The sequence below is a fragment of the Osmia lignaria genome, chromosome 3 (genome assembly GCF_051020975.1).
Source record: "Osmia lignaria lignaria isolate PbOS001 chromosome 3, iyOsmLign1, whole genome shotgun sequence".
Classification (NCBI taxonomy): Eukaryota; Metazoa; Arthropoda; class Insecta; order Hymenoptera; family Megachilidae; genus Osmia; species Osmia lignaria.
In genome coordinates this window covers 4898810-4921372 of record NC_135034.1, presented here as the reverse complement: position 1 = coordinate 4921372, position 22563 = coordinate 4898810, and the positions used below count along the sequence as shown (strand labels likewise).

The 22563-nt window shown below is 36.3% G+C and overlaps 1 protein-coding gene and 1 long non-coding RNA gene across 6 annotated transcripts in view; one reads left to right on the top strand and one right to left on the bottom strand.

Moving 5' to 3' along the window:
• Window positions 1–11151, bottom strand: part of Phlpp (PH domain leucine-rich repeat protein phosphatase) — a 109890-nt gene extending 98739 nt beyond the window's left edge. For 4 of the 5 annotated variants that reach the window (XR_004581714.2, XR_004581715.2, XR_004581716.2 and 1 more), the window contains exon 1: window positions 5943–6253. The gene's annotated coding sequence lies outside the window, so the exon portion shown is untranslated. Of the gene's footprint in view, window positions 1–5942; window positions 6254–10877 lie in introns of those variants that run through there. The other variant, XM_034326871.2, reaches the window with a different exon arrangement.
• Window positions 11152–11317: 166 nt separating this feature from the next.
• LOC117605485 (uncharacterized) overlaps window positions 11318–22563 on the top strand; it is a 43177-nt gene continuing 31931 nt past the window's right edge. Inside the window, exons 1-2 of the long non-coding RNA XR_004581717.2 lie at window positions 11318–11529; window positions 12667–12787. This is a non-coding gene — a long non-coding RNA (uncharacterized LOC117605485). The remainder of the gene's footprint in view (window positions 11530–12666; window positions 12788–22563) is intronic.

The window sequence follows — 22563 nt, the reverse complement described above, 5'->3', positions numbered from 1 at the left end:
TCCTTCTTTCCTCTGCTGACTGTGCTAGTTAAAACGGATCATTATCGAGTATTTAACTTGCGAGGATGCTTTCGAAACGGAAGCGATAATTTTTTTTCCCGCTTCTCTCAGTTCGCCGCGCGAAATTTTACGGCCGAATTGTTTCCACCGCGACGAAACAATGATGGTTTTAATCCTAACGCAATAAACAACGCGGATTCTACGGTATCCGATCAATTTTCATGTATGAGCAAACACCAGACACGCTCGTGAAATCCAATCAAATCCAATCGAAGTTAAAAGCAAACCTTTTTTCCAGCTATGTGAAAATCATTGGTCGTACGGAATACCAGTTTTCCGGCGAAATACAAGAGAAAGCTATTAATATCTTATTTATCAATCGTATCAGTTTAAACAAATTCTAAATTTACAATTGAAACTGAATAAAATAATTTTAATGACGATAACAGCTCAGCTAAAATAATTTCATTAATTCCTTAATTCCTTAAATTATAAAATAAAAAGAAGATTCTATTAAAATTGTCAAAAAAATTTCAATAAAGAACACTCGGTACCAACATCCATCCCCATTTTTGTTCGCGAGTGGCTGTTGCTAAAGACGCGCCGGATATTTAGCAACGTCGTTTATCTCGCACAGAAAAGTCTGGTTTCCCTGATTTTTCATACGATTCGAGGGACGATCACGGCACGTATGTAGAAAATGCTCGTTAACGGGCAAAAGCGTGGCGAAAAAATATCGTGTTCCCAGACTCTCGTGGTTACCGTTAATCCGCTTGGTAATTGCATCGCGACTAATTAGCGCGTGATGTTCAGTTCCTTTTGGTCACGATAGACCAGCGCGTTACGAGCCTGTACAACTGTCTCGTCGCTTCTGCAATTTTCTGTTTTGCAAAATACACAGAGCTTTTCTTTCAATCCGAATCGTATTTCTCGGTCGTGCTTAATCCTTAAACACTATCAGGGATGAAATTTCACCCCTAGTTTCAGCCCTTAAAGTCTTTCGCGTGTAAAATTTCAACCTTCGTGAATTTAAAAAGTATCATTGCCAATAGTTAAGTTAAACCTTACATGAAAAAATATTCATGCAGTTAGTTTAAGTTAAACCTTACATGAAAAAATATTCATACTGTGAATTTAATTTAAATCGTACATATGTGGAAGAATACACATGCGACAGGTTTAAGTTAAACCTTACATGAAAAAATATTCATGCAGTTAGTTTAAGTTAAACCTTACATGAAAAGATATTCATGCAGTCAGTTTAAGTTAAATTGTACGTGGAAGAATATTCATGCTGTCAGTTTAATTTAAATCATACATACGTGAAAGGTTTAAGTTAAACCTTACATCAGTTTAATAATTAGCGTCTAATTGTTCATGAAAGCGTAATCAAAGGTTCGATCGTTAATACTGCAGTCGAATTTGTTGATTAACGACATTATTATAGCAATCTTACGAGCCTTTCTGTCGGTACTATTACGCGCTTAATGGAAATTGGCAGTAACTGCAGAAGACTTTCAACCCCGACTCTCAGCTAAAGCACTCTATCAAGACTAGTAATTCACTATTTCAAAATTGCTTCTTTGATCGCGATTTTCCTCCACGTCCGGAGATTCCATCGAGAGAAATTTCGTAACGACCGGCATTACGACAATTGTCGAATTACCTACGTGAAACGTTACTTATCCTTCTAAAGAGGATTAATGCTTTGTAGTTAAGCTCCTTTCGCACTGATTCTACCAATTGTTACAAGCGAATTTGCGTGAATCATGTAAGATTCTAATATTAAAACGAAGAATTAACATCCTGACGATAGCGACAGAATCTATTATAATTATCGTGCCTTCATTGACGCGAAAACTTTTCAAACTACTCACTGTATCACTTGCCCGAATCGTTAATCACGATCACCGTGAGGAATACATTCAACGATATTGATTAATGAATAAAACTTAAGGTCATTAATCAAAACAATGACGAATCAATCATTGACGATGATCATGGAGAAAAATGATTGATTGCTTCTACTGACAAAGGGGATGACAGCTTCGACGATCACGCGAGACGAAGAAAATATCAGATATCAAAATAAGAAGAAATAAGGGTAGAAATTGAAAAATGAAAAAAAGAAAATATATTGATATGTAACAACACAATTATAAATAATGAGGATTTTCTTTTTCAATATAAAACTGAATCTTCAATTTGAAGCCAATATCGTAAATAATCCCAATTGTTAAATAAAAAGGACATGAATACTTTTACGACTTTTTTACAACGTATTTTCCGCTAAACGATGTTAATAAAAAAAAACTTCGGTTTCGCGATTCAGTTTTGTTTTTCCAACCAACTCGTACTTCCGTTTCAAGGAAAAGATCCCTCCGCTTCTTCGTTATATTTCTTTTCAACACAAACTGCAATTTATTTCTCCGACTCTATTTCTTCGTGAAAACAAAAAAGAACGCAATATTTTATAAGACCATTCTGTAACTTCATTAAACGTCCGACCATTCTGTGTCAGTCGATCCGCGTTTATTTGAATTTGAAAATTGAATATTAATCGTCTTTCGTTTCGCAGACTCGTTTAACTGGAAACATTGTACGCTTGTTGATACTTATTAAACGGATAACATCGCGGAACCAGCGCCTGCTCGTTAACAATGTAAAGCGATTTTAATCGTTTGCGAATTTTAGATGGTAATGCTTATCCTTATCGTACGTGGAATCGGCTTATACCGACGATTTAATTCATTAACAGTTCGCTAATGAATTCGTTGCGATTGGAACGAATTGTTTATTAGTTCGTTAATAAACAGCCTGGATTACTATCCTCTACTCGTAATTATCAAACACAATTATCAGAAAATTTCTACATTGAAAATTTAATTATTCTTTATGCTTCTGTCTTTACTTTTTAATTATTTAATTAAATAAAATTCATAATACCAGACACTAGTAACCCTCCAGAGCAGTCGTATATTAAAAGAAAATTAATAAATAAACACCGAGATAGGTTTTTCCCATGGAAAAATTGCGTAAAAATCAAAATAAATTTCTCAACTGAAAATTTAATTATTCTTTAAGTGGTTGTTGTTTCTTTTTAATTATTTAATTAAATAAAATTCATAATACCAAACACTAGTGACCCCCCAGAGCAGTCGTATATTAAAAGAAAATTAATAAATAAAAACCGAGATAGATTTCTCCCATGGGAAAATTGCGTAAAAATCAAAACAAATATCTCAACTGAAAATTTAATTATTCTTTAAGCGGTTGTTGTTTCTTTTTAATTATTTAATTAAATAAAATTCATAATACCAGACACTAGTAACCCCCCAGAGCAGTCGTATATTAAAAGAAAATTAATAAATAAAAACCGAGATAGGTTTTTCCCCTCGAGAAATTGCACGCGTGAAAATCAAAAACAAGATTAATGAACCGTGATAGTAATCAACATACGGTATTGTCTCTATCGCGTCGTTTCGTTTGCCATTTTTGTATTTCAACTCTATTTTTTCATTCATCGATGGAAAAAGGGAAATTCGTGCTCGTACCGTGATGGTTCGTTTGTCATCGGGAATAGTATGTATCTAAGTTTATTTGAAAAGGCAAAGCGAGTGAAATTAAAAGCACCAGCTAAAACGTTCCGCGTTTGTTTGCACGCGAAATGCGCCAATCAATTGTCACGGCTAGGTGGTCGGCAAAAATAATTGTTGCCAGAATACCTGCGACAATATTTTTGTCGTTATCAATTTTCCCGTTGTCAAATTGGAGTGCGCTCGACACGGCTTCGACATATTCTCCCTTTTATTCCCCAAATTGGGTCATCAAAAAATGGAAATATTTCCTCTCCCCAATAATGATTATTTCTCTGCAATTACATCACGGTATTTACCCTGTGCGACGTGTGATGATAAACGAACTTAAATGGAACAATCAGTCGTGCTCGCCTGACTCGTGTTGATTCTAAACCGATGATTAATAAAAAAATAAAAGACCGTTCGTTTCAACCTGTATAAATATTTTTCGTACAAGCTAATAAACAGATCAACAATTCGATCAGCAATTGTTTTCCCATTTTCTTGGAACTCTGCTCCATTTCCGAGGAATCAGAAGAACGCGCGGGTTTTGAGATTACCAAGAAACAATAACTAATGAAATTCATGCGAAGTGTAAGGTCAAAGGAGGCTGCTTGTATCGCAATTAATGCAAGCGTGTAACGTAGTAAGCTTCGCCTGTAATCCTCTCGAACAGTCCTCGTAACACGCTCCAGCTTCGGAGACAATAAAGGGGACGTCGAGCGTTTAAGTCTGAATCTTAATGCTCTCCGGATTACGTAACAGGACAATATGTAAGCGAATTGAAATTTAGACCGACTTCAGCCGACTATAATGATAATTAAATCTCTTCTCAAGAAATGAAATTCACAGGAAACCATTATAATTCTGTTGGAAAAAAAATCATTCTAATTAAAATTTCCCTATCGATCAATTCGCTAATCAGCTTTAGAAAAATCATCACAAGAGCAATTCTAATATTTTCTGTTAAAACACCCTTTATGCGATGTGTAATTAAAAAGTGACGATTAGAATCGCCCTTAATATCCTTTAGGGTGAAAATGAAAGTAGTACGGAGCAATCTAGACATCACGAGCCGCCCGCACAGAACCCTCGTCATCGTAATTACATTTCCGAGCGTCTTAAATCAGCCGCGACACATTTGTCACGTTACAAAGGACTCGTATTCGAGCTGTCTGTTCCCTGTTGCTGAAGTAGGCGCAGCGATAACAAGGGGTTGTGTTGGCAGAGAGGCGTTACACGATTGCAAGCTTCGAGGTACAAGCAGCCCTAATCCTGCAACATCCCCGAGCCCACGTAATCCTGTATCCTGTTACCTGCGGTCCGGAGATAACGTCGCAGAAGAAATCAGCGCACGCTGTGTCACTCGATATTCGTAGTAGACTCACGTGTCTAACGTTTCCTTTAGGAAACTCCACCGGAACCGCTTTGTCGTTTGTTAATTCGCGCTTTGAGAAGGAAAAACGAACTACCACCCCTCGGGTACCTACCAATTATAATTTCTCTCTACTTGAAACATCGATCGCGACCCACGCGAACAGGCAGATCGGGATATTTTAATCGGTTAGTATTACGCGTGTATGATTAAACGGTTCATTAGGCTAATGATGGGTTTCCTGTAACACGGATTAACCGAATACACACTGCGAAGGTAATTTATGTAGCGAACCTTGTAGCGTTAATTTTGACACAACGGTGATCATTCTCCGATTTAGACCAGCATTCGCCACTGATTTATGCGATACGCGATGTAATACCAAGGAAACTAATCGTTGAACGATTTGCTAATTTAATGGTATCGTTCGATGATAATATCTTAATTTAAAAAATATGCTTATCTAATATCTACTTAATTCTATAAAATATATTCCCTTTGTCCCATAATAATATGTAGTAGCAGGTGAATATTTAAACGGGAATTATTGATGAATGCAGCTGTAAGTTAATGTTTCATGACATCTGTCATTTGTTTCGACACATCTTTCAATTTTTAAGTTAATCTAATTATTACAAATTATAACTATTTTTCTAATTCCATTTGATCGAAATCAATTGTCCAATTGTCCTACCTACAAGTTTAAAACGCAGTAACGAAATTATTGAAAAATCCAGAAACTATCTAAACACTCGAAATAAAAATTAGAAGTAATATTTTTAATTTATCGTTTAATTTAATCTAGTTTTTTGATAATAAATGTTGCGTTCTATATTTATTTTCCTACTATTATTATAGGAGAAATTAAGTTCATTAACTGCTACTATTATTATGGGTCAGAGGTAGTAATTATCGTATAGAAGTTTCCTAAGATACAGAGTTAACCATGAGAGGAAAAAGGTTCTCCGAGGAGAAATAAACGGACTCACCATCAGTTGCAGAAGTTGGCCGACGGCGAGGCACAGCAGTCGCTCGACGACGACGCTTCAGACTTGTCCAAGGCATCTTGTTGGCGCATATAGATGAATGGTTGCAATTCGGCTGCATCGCTGGAACAAAGCGCAACCACGTCACACCCAGACATTTTGGCTTCTGAAGGAAATAACTCGAGAGATTGCCGTGTGTGTCTCGCGTCCGATTTGAGATACGTGTCGCGAGAAACTGACAATGAGTTACAAGGAGAAACGTTCGAACACGCTCAACCGAGCCGTCAACATTCCCGAGCTCGACTCTACGCTATGTCAAATTCGAAACAAAACATAATCCCCCCCTTCGAGCTATGAATTCTTGGAAATGTTTTGATACGTCGAGCAACATCTGGCGACGGAATGCACGATACGAGATTTGTTATCAGACCTTAATTGCTTGGTATTTTCAAACATGTGTACGAGATATTATACGGATTAATAATTATTAGACCACAGATATTAATGTAATTCTTGATTTTTCTTTTAACATTGTATTCTGATAAAGTTCCAAAAAATTGATTCCGATTAAAAAAATATGCAATTTCATTTTAAAAAGTGGATCAATTTTAAAAGGCTTTTATTTCCAAGTTTATTATTTTATTTTGTTCAACAAAATGCTGTGATTATATTTTTCAGAATGCTCTTTGTTTTTTGAAAAATTGAAATTCAAATCCATTTTACCGTTTTAAATTAATCCGCTTCGATAAATTACCAAGCAATTGCCGTTATGTAATTACGTTGGAACAGTGACGCATTAAGCTATAAAAAGGAACGGATCATAACCGCAGGATAATTGCAGAAATTACAATACGAATTACCCTATCGATAGAACGTTTTTGTCTTTCTCACTTAATGCCCCTACAACGAATTCAATGAACTGAATTATTATGCAATTTCCATGTACAAGCTATATATTTCCAACAAACGGTACCCTTATACAAGAAAGAAACAAGTATCGATTGCATTCGGATGAAATTTCAATAAAGAACTTTTATTTTCAAACCGATCTTCCTTTATTTTCGATAATTTGCAACAATCCTATTACTGCAGCCCAAGGAATTCTTGTGAAGAATGTTTTCGAACAGTATTTTTCATTCGTCTGTATCGGTATTTTTAAGAGATAGCTTGATTTCAGGACGATGATCCGTTTAATGTGATTACTTCAGAAACATGTGATCGTCGAGATGTAATAAAATGTAAAACGACGGGATTCCTTCCATTCGATTTAATTCTACGCTTTGGTAGAAAATCAATCGATCAGAAAGAATATCAATTGACTATTATAAATCTTCTCAATTACGAAATTAACTCTGATAACTAGAGAAAATTGAAGAAGACATAATTCTATTAATTTTCAATCGATCTTTAGAAATCTCTTGATAGAAATCTCACTGTAAATCCGTCAGCAATTTTTATCCATTAGCCTGGCACAAATTATTCGAAGAGTATCGTCTCTGTCTGTAAAAGAGTTTAAAACGACCACTTATCAGATCATGAAAACGAAACGTTTCTCGTGCAATCAAACTCTTAACTAAGCTGTTTCAACGATACGATCTCCGATGCACTCTTAAAAGTACAATTCGCATGGGGAACGAGGCGAGAATTCCAGACAAGTACTGTTGCATCTGAGATTTCAACCAGCCAACGGCTAAATAAAAGAAGTTTCATTCCTTTTCTCAGGATCTTGAAATTTCATTTCACTTAAGCCAATTAATACGTGACTGCATTTACGATTCGCAAAATAATTTTCAACATTTATGCAATGAAAATTTTCATAAAATATTATTATTCTAATATTGCAAATATCCTTACTTAAGACTTCCAATAAATTACCATCATATGGTTTAAAAAATTATAATTAAAATAATTATCGAATAAATCTAATCCAAAGGTTACTCGAGGTAAATGGAACTATAAAGGATTAACGAGTGACAGTGATCATGAACTGGCAATTGAAGATGACGAGCAAAACGTAGAAAGTACAGATGCTATACACGATTCTTTAACGGTGCAATTCAGTCGAAAGTTATGCGAACGATGGAAGTAAAAGATCGAGAGGAAAAGGGAAGAGTGATACGCAAGAAACTGTGCTCTACATTTTCCATCGAACTCTTTGAAAGAAGTTGCTTGCCAGTTCACGGGGTATCGAACGAATAATGACGAGCCATTAAGGCTCTAACAAATATAAATTCTTCTCTTGTACGACAGAACATCGAAGAATTCTTTGTCTCGAAAGTAGGGTAAAGTCGGGACGTTTTGCGACCCTATTTATCAAGCCCCTACTAGGTACTAACTTTTCCCTTCCTTCGATAAGTTCACACTTTTCGAATAACTTTACCTTTTCCTAGGGCCGCGTTAAATATACAAAGTGTCCGGAAAAATTCGGGCGAAACTTTGAAACGGTAGTAGAAAAATTTTAATTTTACTTTATTATATTAGATTACAAGTCTGTGACTTCTAAACGTTTCCCTAAGAAACTCGTTCGTAAAAAGAATTCTTCGAGGACGATAAAGATATGGGAAAAAATGAGAGAAAATATTCATCCCTTGACTTAAAATTTCAAGAGAGGATGATTCGTTGGAAGTGCTGCTTCTTCTTCTTTTCTTTTCTTAAGCACACATCTTCGAGTCGACCGAGCGAACGAAGAAGGAAACTTTTTTTCGAGTTACCGTTCCAAAGTACGTAGTTGCTGCTCGTAAATCTGTGGGTAGCCAAGAAACGGAAGAGTTTGAAAGGAAAGGAGAGAAATCCACGGAATCGAAGGAAGAAGAATCCTCGGCATCCTCGAAACTTTCCTTTATGTCTCTAGCTGGTGTGACTGCAGGATAACGATGAACGATACGAAGGAACGAGAAAGCATGAAAGTAAAAAAGAAACATCTTTTAAGAGGCGAGAGTATGTGTACGTGTATATATAGATACATATCGATACAAACGATGGAGAATAGCATAAAAAGAAAATATATCTGGCAAAGAGAAAGAACAATTCGAGGGAATCGAAGCACGAAGCTTTCAGAGTAAAGACAACGAAAGAAAATATTTATAATACGTGTGGATAATAGTGCGTTAGAAACGAGAAATGGGAAGTAATTTCGCAAAATAGCAAATGTTATTTTTGAGCAAGATTGCTCTCAGAATTAGCGTCGCGGAACGTTTTCTTAGTAATTTAACCCATTTGCTACCGCGATCTCCAAATGGGGATTTGAATATATATATATATATTTTATCAATTGCAATAGGATTATATTAAATAAAATGTGTATTCGTTAAACATTCTAGTTTTCAAAATTATTTTTTGTTTCAATGTTACCTAACTTAAAAAAGTATTTGACATATAAATTTACAACCCAATGGGGTAAAATTATCTTTTTATGCTTACGTTATAGGACTACATGTCGAATGCTTTCCTGTGTGGCATAGAAAATCAGTTTTTTTGTGTTTTTATATCTTTTAGTTTTTTCAAAATTTTTGTACCTGGAAATTCCATGAATCCTAATTGGATACCAATAAAAAATGTTGGAAAATAACTATTTTTTTAAAATATAATAGTAAAGTAACCTAAATTCCATTTTCAACCCTAATACACGAAAAATATCAAAAATAAAAATTTGACAATTAATGGGTTAAAGCCACAAAGAATTCGAAGAAACTCCAGCAGGAAATTTGGCAAAGGACTAAAAATGATCGCAAAGAAGAGTTCCTTTAAGGTAGAAGACATTATATGAGGTGAAAGATGAATCGGAAGAATCTCATAAAATGGTTGGAAATACATAGGTGAATCCGAGTAGAAGAGAAAAGGGAATCGAGGAAACAGGATAAAGGCTAGCTGCAGATAAATGCGGTAATCTAAGTTTTTCCATTCTGTGAGACCGGAAAGTCAAGATGACCTCTGACGAGAGGAAAGCTGTCTGAAAAGGGAGTACCGGTGAATCTTCCGGCTTACAAATGCGTATACGAAACGGAAATCGTTGCAAGTTCCTGGTAGTCGCGAAACAGAGAAACAGCATTCAGGATTGCTGAATTAAACGGACTTCGAATTACGTAACTGGATGTGTTTGCGTACCGTGATACACGGAGACGTATGTACCATCAAGAATTAATCTCGCTGCGTCAGCGTTTCGACGTGAACATTTGCGAGAAATTCTAAGGGCTGACTTGATACTCGCTACTGCGTGCATAGAAAATCGAGTTTTGACAAATATAAGGTCTGAGAGAAACCGGACATCCGGTTGTATGGTATTAATTTAGAAACTATCCAACTTCTATACCAGGGTATGTAGATTCTTCTTGCTATAACTTATTTAAAAAAAAAGCAAAAAAAAATGGAAAATTCTATTCTCGTATTCATTCAGTGTTTAAGGTTATGGAAATGGATATTAATATCTAGGTTTATTAGCAAAACCAAAGCGTTGATATTTAAAATTTTACCATTGTTGGTACGTTCAAAGGAAAACGGGTCATCGACAATAAAATCGAATTTCGTGAAATAATTCCTGATTGCTCAATTCTAATTAATATCGAGGTTAATTAGCACGGAAGAAGCCTTGAAATTCTACCATTGCTTTATTTGATAATAAATATTCACGAAATTCGATTGTAATTAATATTTAATTATTCTTTATATTATATTTAATTCTCTACACATGTGTAATTTTTGAAATATAAAACTTCAACTATCTATAAAATTATCTGTTCAAATCATTCTACCGAGAGACAAGAACATAAAAAATGTATACTCTATATTTAATTATATGGAAGAATATTTCGTTTGGAAAAGGATATGTAAAAATGTTCACATTTGTAGGGTCGTATTTCATAACGTTTTAAAATTCAATTATACGACACGATCTTATGTTTTACATAGAAATTCAAGAATTTAAATATTGTATAAACTCACCATATTTGAAGAGATGTTCTGACCACGCATGACAGGATGTCCACCATAATGGATTTTCATGAACTGATGGTTATGCTGAACACGACAGAAAAGTGGGGAGAAAGACACAAAACGAAAAACAGAAAAAGTCTCGTATTCAGGTAAAATGTTTATAACGTACATCACTAGAGTCGTTCTTAAGTATTTGTAAACACGGATTTATAGCATTCCTCCGAATTTTCAATAAACTACGACGTGACGTCGCGTTGCATTCACAAAGAATGTAGTCACAAACATTTATTTGTTTTTAATTTACCTCCACTTTATGTTTAACCGATAATACTGACCCTTTAAAGCGTACCGTGTATAAAAATAAACAATTTATTCAAAATAATTAGACTTTAACGTGAAAATTACAGAGCACGATGTACTGTACGAACTTTACGCGCGGTATCCTCCAGGCAACTGCGCCACCTGATCAGTCGGAACGAAGCTCAAATAGCGGAACTTGCCGAAGACGTCCGAAGGGACCGAAGCTGTTTCGTCCCCTCGTGCAATTAGAAGGGAGTGATTTCCACGTTTATTTAAACAATTTTTTAAGAGTTTATTAGATTATTTATTGTTTGTGCAGTGTTTGTTAGCTTCAAGTATCATCTGTAACTCCAATTCAAAGGTAATTATCTCGAATTTGACACTTTTATTTGTAACTTCATGATTTTCCACATATCTTATTGTAAAGCTAACCATGTTGACAACATGTCAATACTAAAGTCTCGTGGTTTGACAAAATTATATTCTCTGACGATGAATAAACGGTTATTCTGACAATAATATAAAATAGGAACGAAAAACTGAAATATTATTCGAAATATATCACCTCGTAGCATTACTGTAGTCGGTAGACGTGCGTCGTAATTAATCAGAATTTACGACGTTTCCGTCAATTTTCCTTATCCCTGTAAACGTTTCCCTTTGCCGTCCGGAATCAAATAACGAGGGGCGTCGGTTTACACGATGGTAAAAGCCGAAATCGTCAGATAAATTATACTCCCAAAGTCCAAGTGCATGCACACGGAAACTAAGTCGTTGCTCAAGCACCGTTGGCACCATAAAGCCAAGAGAAAAGGGCCCTTGAGGATCCACAGAGACCAACACACTTCCTTCATCCTTCCTTGTTTCTCCGTCGAATTCGCTTTACTGCGTCCTGCGAAACTCCCTCGTAATCTTCTGGCCCGTTGTTATCTCGGCAAACCGTCGAAGATGTACCCTTAGGATGGCCAACGTTAACCATGATTCATTCTCGAATCATCGTAAACTAGAAAAATCGTTCCTCTCGCGTGCACGAATCGCCGTCGTAGCCATCTTGCTGGTTAATCAAATTTTGAAACTACAGATTTTAGGTTAGGAGCGCATAGTAAAGCAAGCGTAGCGGAAAGGCTGTCGTTACTAAAAATTATTTTTTGAGTAAACTTAGAAAGTAGAATACTTTGTAAATTATTTTTGTATCAGTACGATAGCTTTATGGGGTTCTAGAAATTTTTATAGCCTCCTAGGAATTCCATTATTCTATCAGGTGTTCATTTAAATTCGAAAATTATTGCAACAGTCCACGGTTGCTTTTAAAGAAAAACGATCGTGTATTCGTGTCTGTGTGATAGGAATTATTCATTTGCTTTTGCATCAAAGGTGCAAACATCTCAGTGGTTTAACTATACTTTACGGTATTAGCGAATAGCCAGGCAAAAGCTTGGCGAAGCGGGGTTTCTTAGCACTGATTTACAGAGATACAGTAACTTGCAATATTTTGCAGCTATTCAATGGGACGTCTGTGAATCGTGGTCCATGGATTTCGTGAGGAAACTTGGAAACGACGACGAGACCGTGGAGGATCCTGCAAATGACGCTGTTTCATTTCATGTCCGGCTTTGCGGGTAAGTCCGCAATTAATAAATACCCTGTTAATAATTTTCTGCGAAATTTCGTCGCGTTTGAAGAGTGTTATTTGTACGCGAAACGAATGCGGGAATATTAATCTGGTTTATACGTAAATAGTTTGAAACTTTGATCTTTCTCGTGCAAAATATTGGATGTATAGTTTGTTCAGTTACTTTGATAAATTATCATACGAGTATTATTTAATGAAGAAATGAAATGAAATTTCAGCTATAAATAAAAAAGAAATACATAATATTAATTATTCATACAGTGACTCACGAAATTAATCAAATTCTTTCTATCGTTGTACTTTTTATTTAATTAAAACGTAGTGACTAATTATAGATCTTTGTTCTAATTATAGGACATTGTTACTACATGATCAATTTCGTGAGTTACTGTATATTGATTACCTACTATTTCTGGAAAGCTATTCCATTTTACATTAAATTCAGACAATTGTTGCAAGAATGAAATAATCTAAAAAACGAATCATCTTATTAATAATATATCAATTATTAATTAAATTTAATTGACAAAGAACAAATGCACTCTTCAAACAAGGCAAAGTAAAACTCTACATAAAATCTCTGATGCAGTAGTCCAATCAGAAAAGCAACAAATCAGAGTCTCAACAAAATTGCAAATAAATTGTCGGGACAGTTTCCCAACCGTGTAAATAAATCTCCAATCAGTCGGGCTCCGACGTGGTTCGATCGAGAATTCAACGAATAGCATAAATTCCAGGGTTGTTGCTAAAAATTTCACGAGAATCCTCGTTGCACTAAACAATATACCGCGCCGTCTTCGTGCAGCTCTCGAACAATAACATAGCGAGGGAGTACGCACACCGCGACTCATTACGGTAAATTACAGCAATGGGGGGATGTACAGCGAAAGCGAACAATGTAATTCCAAGCTAAAACGTTCTCTGGCTTCTTCTACTTCAGGAATGGAAAAAGGGGGTTTCATTCGAGACGGAGTCAGCGACTCCTTAACAATGTCTCACAGGGTGCTCGCCCTTAGAATTGCATTTTGTCGTTTAGCGCAAGTGGTCGTAAAAATCGCGTACTTTTTTTTATGGCAAACCACCGTAACTTTCCAGCTGCTCTTCCTCGTTTCCCGTCTCTGCTTTCCGGCCTTGTTTTTCCTTTCCATTTGTTCCTATAGGCACGTAGGACAGTCCGTGACGCGGTAGCAATCTTTGCGAACACGTCCCCGAAAACGGGGTTAACAAGATCAACGTGGCCGCGAAATTTTACCGAGAGCGACGGGAATTTTCGCGTTTTCGCGCGAAACTATTGTCCCTTGCAAATTAGTTCATCAACGCGGCCAATTGAAACTTAATTGTCTTTAGCTGCTGCTGCAGGGATTGCTCCGTGGCGAATTCGACGAGATAACTTTCTTTCTTTAGATGATAAGTTCGATAAGCCAGTGGCAATTGTATTTGAACTTTTCAGTTTTAATTTATTTCGGAAATTTGAATTTCTAATTTTCTATGTTGCTTCGAAATGGTGGATTTCGAAACCTATGGAGTTTGACATGATTTCATGATATAAAAGTATCTCGAAATAACACTTGCGATATATCAATTTAAAGCTTAAAATTTGGCAAAAATTACTATATAAATGCCTCGTCTATAAAGCTAAAAATTTTGTGTTAAGAATATTAATTAAACATTTATACAGTTATTTTCGTTAATCTTTAAACTTTAAATTGATGTACTATAAGTGTTATTTTGAGATACTTTTATGTCATCAAATTACGTCAGACCTTCGGTATTTGAAAATTCTCAGTTGCTTATTAAATGCGCAATTGAATCATTCGTTCAGGGTTAAAATGTTAAGCAAACTCCCTTGAAATTCCACCATTTCTTTTCACACTTTCGTAACTTTATCGACAATCAAGGGAAATTGAATCGTTCGCGAACAAAAAAGGGCATCGATGCGAACAGGTGTAAATTTTTATACGAACCAACGTAGATGATGGGTAGAGAAAAAAAAAAACACGAGTGTGGATACGACGAGCGTGTCAGAGAAATACAGCTTGAGCGTGAAATCTGAATTGGGACCCAAGTCGATAACACTTTGCATAAAATATGCAGAAATTTACTTAAGTGGATTCCCATATTTCGCGGAAGCATCCAATATCGAACGAGAAGAAATACAGGGGTTCTGCATCGAACGTTTTTACTGCGGTAAAAAACAGATGAAAATGCAGCTGAAAGCTGGTTCGCGTCCTTACGACTGGGAGCCCCTGTTCGTTTTTGTTAAAATATTGCAGAAATCTCATAGGTATTTTCAATTCTGAAAATATTTGTTGGTTGTTTTGCTCGTTTTCCTCTGATTAATTTAATACTTAAACTACGATCGAAGACTCGTGGACTTTATTTCGAAAAAGAAATTTTGTTTTCTATATTAGAAGCAGCATATTCTTCTTGTAAATCGAATGAAATTGATTTTGCCATAAAATTACTCAGAAGCGTATAAATGAATTTCTGGAATTTTGTTTCTTACTGTGTGTAAACAGATGGTTTTAATAGTACAGAGAAACTTTCTAAAGGATCTCTGAAAATATCTGATTCCTCTGAAACTTTGCATTAATCTTTCCACAAATATCTCTTTGCAAGAATTTAGAATCCCGGACAGCTTGACGATAAATCTGCTTGAGATTCACCGCAAGGGATAATCAAGGACCGTTTCATTTTCTTTAAGAATGTCTTGGATCTCTCATCTTCCGCTTTAATAACTCTTCAAACGATATATCACAGGATCCACCGAATTTCAAAACGTTCATACTTCGTATATTTTCTAATGCATTTTTACTCGACAGAATATTTACAATATTGCATGTGATTGCAGATGAGATAAAATAAAAATTGTAGAGGTTTATTTATAGATTGTATAACTCATTATTCGCTTGTTCAACCCTAATGAAAGGGAGAAAAAAAGATAAGTATGAAACCTTGAAATCTTAATGACGAATCTGATTAATTATTCTTTCGTCCTTGAATTTCAGTAATAAAGTACTCGAATATATATTTTCAGAAATGGATGGAGAGGTGCAAAGATTGTTTGCTAATTATTCTTATTAAAGAGAGATTACTTTGAAAATTCGATTCTGAATAAAATAAATGAATCAATCCTCTCTCAAATGAATATACAATTCTATGAATTTTCTAAATATGAAATTACAATTTATCGAACCGGTGCGTCATAAATTCTCGAAAGGAATTTGAAACAGTGATCGTTATACCAAGATTCGTTCCTCGACGTAACTAAAAGCAGAATTTGGTGGTAACAGCTGCTGGTAAGCGTTAGATTGAAAAATCTTCCTACTCGTTGAGCATTTCGGCTAGCAGACAGCCGAAGAAGAAGGAAACGTATGAGAAGATCGCGACGTCGGAATAGAAGCAAGGTAGATAGAACAGGAGAATAGACGATTGAAATGGCCTTTTATCCGTACGATCCTCGTCTTGAGGCAATTCGAGGCTTTTACGAAAATTCATGGGGCAAAAGGAGCGAGCCGGGTACACGAGTCTTAGATTTCGCTGAACTTCCTTTATTCGTTCTGCCGTCTGTGCTTCTTTTGCATCGAATAGAACCATTCTTCGTTCGCCTTGTATCGAAACCCAGCTCCCTTTACCCACGTGCCTTGGCTTTACCTCTTTTACGACTTTTGCTTCCCGCTAATCGAGCGTTTCGCTGTTTTCGCTACTTCTAAGGATGGTTATTGTCTCTTTGAATCAGCTTTTCCGCGATTTCAGCTACCCTCTTCGTGTATCTCTTTGCCGATTGCGTATCAAACGTTTAACTCGGAGAGGATTTTCAATTATTTTTATTTTAAATTTCTAAAATCGATTTTAACCCTTTTTCTTATATTTTCTTTTCCTTTGGATAATCGTGAATTATGGACGGATTAAAGTTTGTCATTTTATTCAAGCGTCCTTCTCAGGTAAATTCCTGAAATATGTCAATCTTCGTACGCAAATGTCGTCCCAACCTGTTCACCCTTCGCTATTTTCACTGTTCTATTCCAAAGTGATTTTTCTTTGTCACTGCGTGAAAGATTTATCTCTGTGACAGTGGTTGTTTCCGTCATTCGCGTTGTGGCGAATAGAAAAATGTTGAGTGGCTAAGTATTGCGATTCGACTGTCTCGAAAAACCGACGATCTAAGCTGAATTTCCTCCTCGGGTCGAGTAGCATTTTGTCATTAAAGAGCTGATAATCTGGTACGCGAAATTATTAATATATTACGTAGGAAAGAATCGTTTAGATCAGGGATCATCAAACCCCTGGGGGTCGATATAATATAATTAGGGGTCGATCCGATCTAGGGGGTCGATATAATATAATTAGGGGTCGATCCGATCTAGGAGGTCGATATAATATAATTAGAGGTCGATCCGATCTAGAGGGTCGATATAATATAATTAGAGGTCGATCCGATCTAGGGGGTCGATATAATATAATTAGAGATCGATCCGATCTAGGGGGTCGATATAATATAATTAGGGGTCGAACCGATCTAGGGGATCGATTAGGGGTCGTTGAATACCAATGCTATTCGTAATTACCCAATGCCATTTGTAATTACAATATAGTAAGTAAACTTTAGCTGACGCGACGTCATTTTTATGCGCATTTCGCATAAGCTATGTGTAATTTTTTTTCTTTTTTAATATTTCTTTATAGAGGGGTCGATAAGAGAATTAACAAATTTTTAGGAGTCAATGATCACAAAACTTTTACTGCCCCTGGTTTAGATCTTGGATTGTGCTTCAGATTTGTCTGTCCGCCGAAGATTCTCGGTGAACTGGATGGTTGGTAGCCTCAGCCACTTCGGAATTTCACTTTGAACAAAAGAAAAGTGGCGGCGGCGTTTTCCAACACGCCAACAATCGCATTGTTTGCCACCTTTTGTTTCTTGCCGCCTTGACGAGCGAGTTTTCTCGCTTCGCTCTTTTTAAGTTCGCGTCTTTCGAAACAACGGCTTCCGCTAGAACGAAGCTTTCCGTTCTTTCTTCAGGGAAACCTATGCCTTCCTCATTTTCATATGCTCTCTACTTTTTCTTGTTGACCTGAAAATCCGTAGAAACTCGCACGGATATATGTGCACATGTAGAATATTTTACTCTTCGATAAACTGAAGTTCCCAGACAACCAGGCTTCATATTCCTTTGAGAAAAAAGTAGTATTTTTTGAAAAATTTTCATTCATTTGAATGTACAAAAATGAACCGTATACAAATCATTCGTGATCTTCGTTTTGAAAAAGGGCCTTTTATTATTCCATAGACTCTCTTTGTTTCGCGTGCTTTTATCTCTAATAAAAATTTACGACCGTCACCAGCGAACCGTTTTTCCCGCTCTTCCGTCCCGTATTGCATTTCCGGCCGCCACTGTATTTCAAACTTGCCCCCTTTTCGCTCGACAATTGTTAAACTTTCAGGAAACTTTTGCCTAGTGAACTTGGGATTCTCGCGCGTCCGTGACTTCGTTGCCATTTTCGAAAATGAAAATACCTCGATACGAAACTTGGCGATTTAATCGAGAATTTGATACCCTTAAGTCTCCCTCTAAACTTTGGAAGCTCGAAATTCCTCGCTATCAGCTAATAGCTTGTTGCACTGCGAATAATAATAGCAAACTATATCATTAAATTAATTACTAAATTTGAATAAGCGGTATAAATTCGGGATTTCCCTTGGATCGCAGGAGGACGCGATTCCATTTTTTTCGAGTTTGCAACCCTTTCGCTTCCGGCTTTTTGTGCAATGAAAAATGTCCATTCGTCGTCGCGTTTCCGACTGCTTCGCGTCTCCTTCCGAAATACCGACGTCGTCGTTTCTGGCTGGCCCGTCTCTCTCGTCTTCCCTTCGAACCTCTCTCCCATTCCCGAGAATGCTTCCGTGAATTTTCGTAATTTCCAAAGCTTGCGACCACCTTCCACGACGTCGTTTAATATTTATACAACAACGACGTAAATGTAGCTCTTCTCGTTGAGCGATGTCGTTAGATGCTTTGAAATATTCAACGCCACCTCTTGGACCACCTCTTTCGTGTCATTTTTTTAGTACTCACTTTGAAATTAACATTACAGCAAGCGGAGAGTAAAATAGCAGATCTCAAAATTTTTATTTTAACAAAGTATTTCAAATTTAATATAATTGAATTTTCTTAAATTTTCATTTAACTCAAAATCATAGAAATTTATTTGAAGTAAAATTTTGTAATATGCAAATTTGAAAGGGTTGCGTTTTCTAAAGTTTCATAGTTAAAGAAAATGAATAATGTTTTCGCGACGAATCCCTTAATTAAATGATATACAATGAAATATTGTGTTAGTGGAGTTTTGACCACTCATGAAATCAACCTGAGACCGTCGTGATGGGCTTTACGATCTCAAAATACTTCGTCAGCCAGTCCCTTGTCATCTGCGTTCCAACGAATTAGGATCCAAGCAGTAAAATCCATGACGATTCACGATTCCTGGAGAAACGGAAGTCCGATATTACTGGCACGGCTCACGATTAAACCGACTTCATTTCAGAATGATATAAAGCCCGCTGGGAAAGCGGCTACGTTCCTCTTTACGAGCCACGAAATCCCACGTTTTGTCCACACGCTTGGAAGCTGTAAATCGCGGTTTCCCTTTTTAATTTCGCTGATGCTGCATCCGTTCCTCGCCTCTGGCATACTTTCAATCTTCACGAGAAAAGTTCAACGAAAGCTCTAATTATTCGACGTACACAAATCTCTGTATTACTTTGATGAAAGCTGTAAAAAGTGTCGAATAATTTCGTTTATTTCGTAAGCGCCTTTCTTCTGGAATTGGATATTATTTTTATCGCGTCACAACGATCATTTATTGCTCCTTTTTGATTTTCACATAATATTCTTTCAAGTATCTTCTCTTGACGTTTATATTTCCTGTCTTCTATATTTCCCGAAATAAATTTCACCTACATGATTTTCTACTCACCTGTCACTCCATTTCACACTTTTCATTCCAGTCTCTCTTTTGGTCTTTAAAAAAACAAATGTTACCTATGTTGCAGAATGTTTTTCATGTTTAATATAAATATCGAAACGAAGATGTGGAGTAGCAAAAGATAATTATCAGTTTGTGTATATTTATACATTCGTAGGGTATTTATCAGAGCATGCAAAGGATGTTTATACTGCATGATATAAAAAAATGAAATAAAATTAGTTAGAATTTTTAAATGTGCAGAATTTGCCAATTAAGGTTAACACGTACTTTGAATCATTTAAATCCAGAAAATATTTTATCTTATTTTTGAATTCTATAGTAGATAATAATTAAAGATTAGTAATTACGCGTTCCTATGAATTATCATCTACTAACTAGTAATTCTGATAATAATCAGAGAAAAGATACACTGTCAGCGACGAATAAATTAACTCTTCAATTTCCCGTTCTTACAATACCGCAAAAAGGAAGCTTCATTATCAATTTTTCACTCGGCAAATTCACCGTGTTCTCAACTTTACGGTATGAATAATTACTCGAAATTACAGTCTGGCGTCGTTCTTCATTTTCCACAGTGTTAACGACCAAATTCAACGAACCGGACATAATTACGCGAATCCCTGTTCTACGAAACTTTCTACCCACCGTTGTCCGATTAAAACGTTTCGATCGAACGATTCCTCGATGGGTCGTTGCATCGTTTCGCGAAACCGAATGAAAATAAAAAGTAACCACTTCTTTGTCAGTCGGTGCGCGCAACGAAAATTTCGTATCAAATTATTCCACGCTTCCGTAACGAGCCTTGTAATTAGATACACCCGCAAATTGGCTTCTTGCATCTGTTCCACCCTCGCCGAGCCTCCTCCAGCCTTGTTCCCGACCGTTTTAAAGGGTGCGTACCATCGTCGCGGTGAAATACTGCCTAAAAGGACCTGGTTGGTACACTAACGAACAGCTAAAGTACCTCCGCGTACAGAGATTTATTATTTCAGAGCTTGAGTTAACCAGCTTTGTGAAGAATAAAGGAGATACTTGAAATTGATCGTTAACCGAATCGTTCGAGCGATTACTGATTGATTAATAGAAAACTTCTTATCATTGTTATATGAAATTATAATGCTACTTTTTTTGGCAACTGTACGTGCTATAGATAATTTTTTGCTGGGAAATATTCAAAAGAAAAGTTTGTATTTAATTATTATTTAATTTTGTAATTAAGTAATTAAGAAAGGGAAGGTGCAGGATTAGTGAGCATCATTAAATTTACAATTATAATGTAAAATAATCCGTTTTATAATATTATTAATTAGTGGATATTGATCAACGAAATGTTCAGAATTATTCCTCTTTATCGAATGGTAACTGCTATCAAAGAACGTGGAACGCGTAATCTGATACTGAATTGAACAATTTCTCGTGAAATTGTTGCAAGTAAACGGCGTTTCGTGATCATTAAACGAGATCCTTTGAAAATCGGTCCGAAAAGCTACGTGAACGCGATTCTTGGTCGAAGATATCGCCAAAGAACATAATTCTCGACGTTTGTGCTCCGGGCTTTCCTGATTCCGTGCCCAGCGACGGAAGAAAAGAGCCGGAGAAAAGAAAAGCGTTTGAAAGAGATAAATAAACAAAAGAAACGAACGAGCAAGAGCTGAGCAAAGCTTGCAGAAATTCTTGTTACATGAAACGGTCGAGTTTCTCCTCGAGGCTCCTCTCCGTTGCTCCGTTTCCGTTTCGAATTGATCGATTCTAATTTTTCGAATCGAATAGATTTTCGTCGAATTATTTCATCGAAACAAACGATGTTCCAATCCGCCTCAATTTGATTTTATCGAAAATTTTCTGTACACGTGTCCGATGCTCTTTCACCAGAATTTTGTTGAATTCCATCGGAAATTCGATTTTCAACTTTCATCGAATTTTCTGGGAAAAAAAAAAGAAATCTAATCTAATTCGAACCGGAAAATTTGCATTCCGAACAATCAGAAAACAGTGAGATTTATGTGTTTAAAAAAAAGGAATAAACATTCTGCCAAGACTATAATAAAGAAGAAATATAAATTCTGAGCAGCGTCAGGCAAGTTCGGTGCACGAGCTCAGAAGGAGGTGGAAAAAAAAAATAGACGGAAAAAAATATTCTCAGGGGTGGCGTAGAACGGGCGGACGGAAGTGGAAAACAGGAAGCTCCGTGGCAGAATTATTTCGGGGGCGTGAGGGAAAAGCGTAATTACAACGAAAATTGCTTCCCCGATTTATATTCTACGTTGGACGGCCATGGAAAAAAAAGTGAAAAATGAAATTTCGATGCACAACGAAAATATCGTCTCAAACGAAAACAGAAAATGATCGATACATTGATTTTCATCGATTCGTCCAATCTTTGTGCATTAAAAAATGCACAATAAATGATACTTCATCCAAAAATTAGTTACTTACAGATTGACCTAACAATTTCACCCTAATTTCATCGAATTGCTTCTCCGCCTCGGCCAATTTTCACTGGGCAGAAAACCAGTTGACTCGTTGTTTTTCCTAGAAATATCGAAGGTATAGGGAAGGAAGGCAGGTTTCGATTTTCCTGGATGAAAGGAACCGACTCGTTTCATCGAATGGAGTAAGAAGGGATTTGGATCTGAGAGTGTAGAAGTTTGAATTAGAGAAAATCGGAAAGTTACAGGACTTTCTTCTGTGGATGGATCAACGAAGTTCTTTTCTATGGAAATAGAACGCAGAAAGGCTGAAGCTCTAGAAAAGAATAAAACGTATGACATTGAG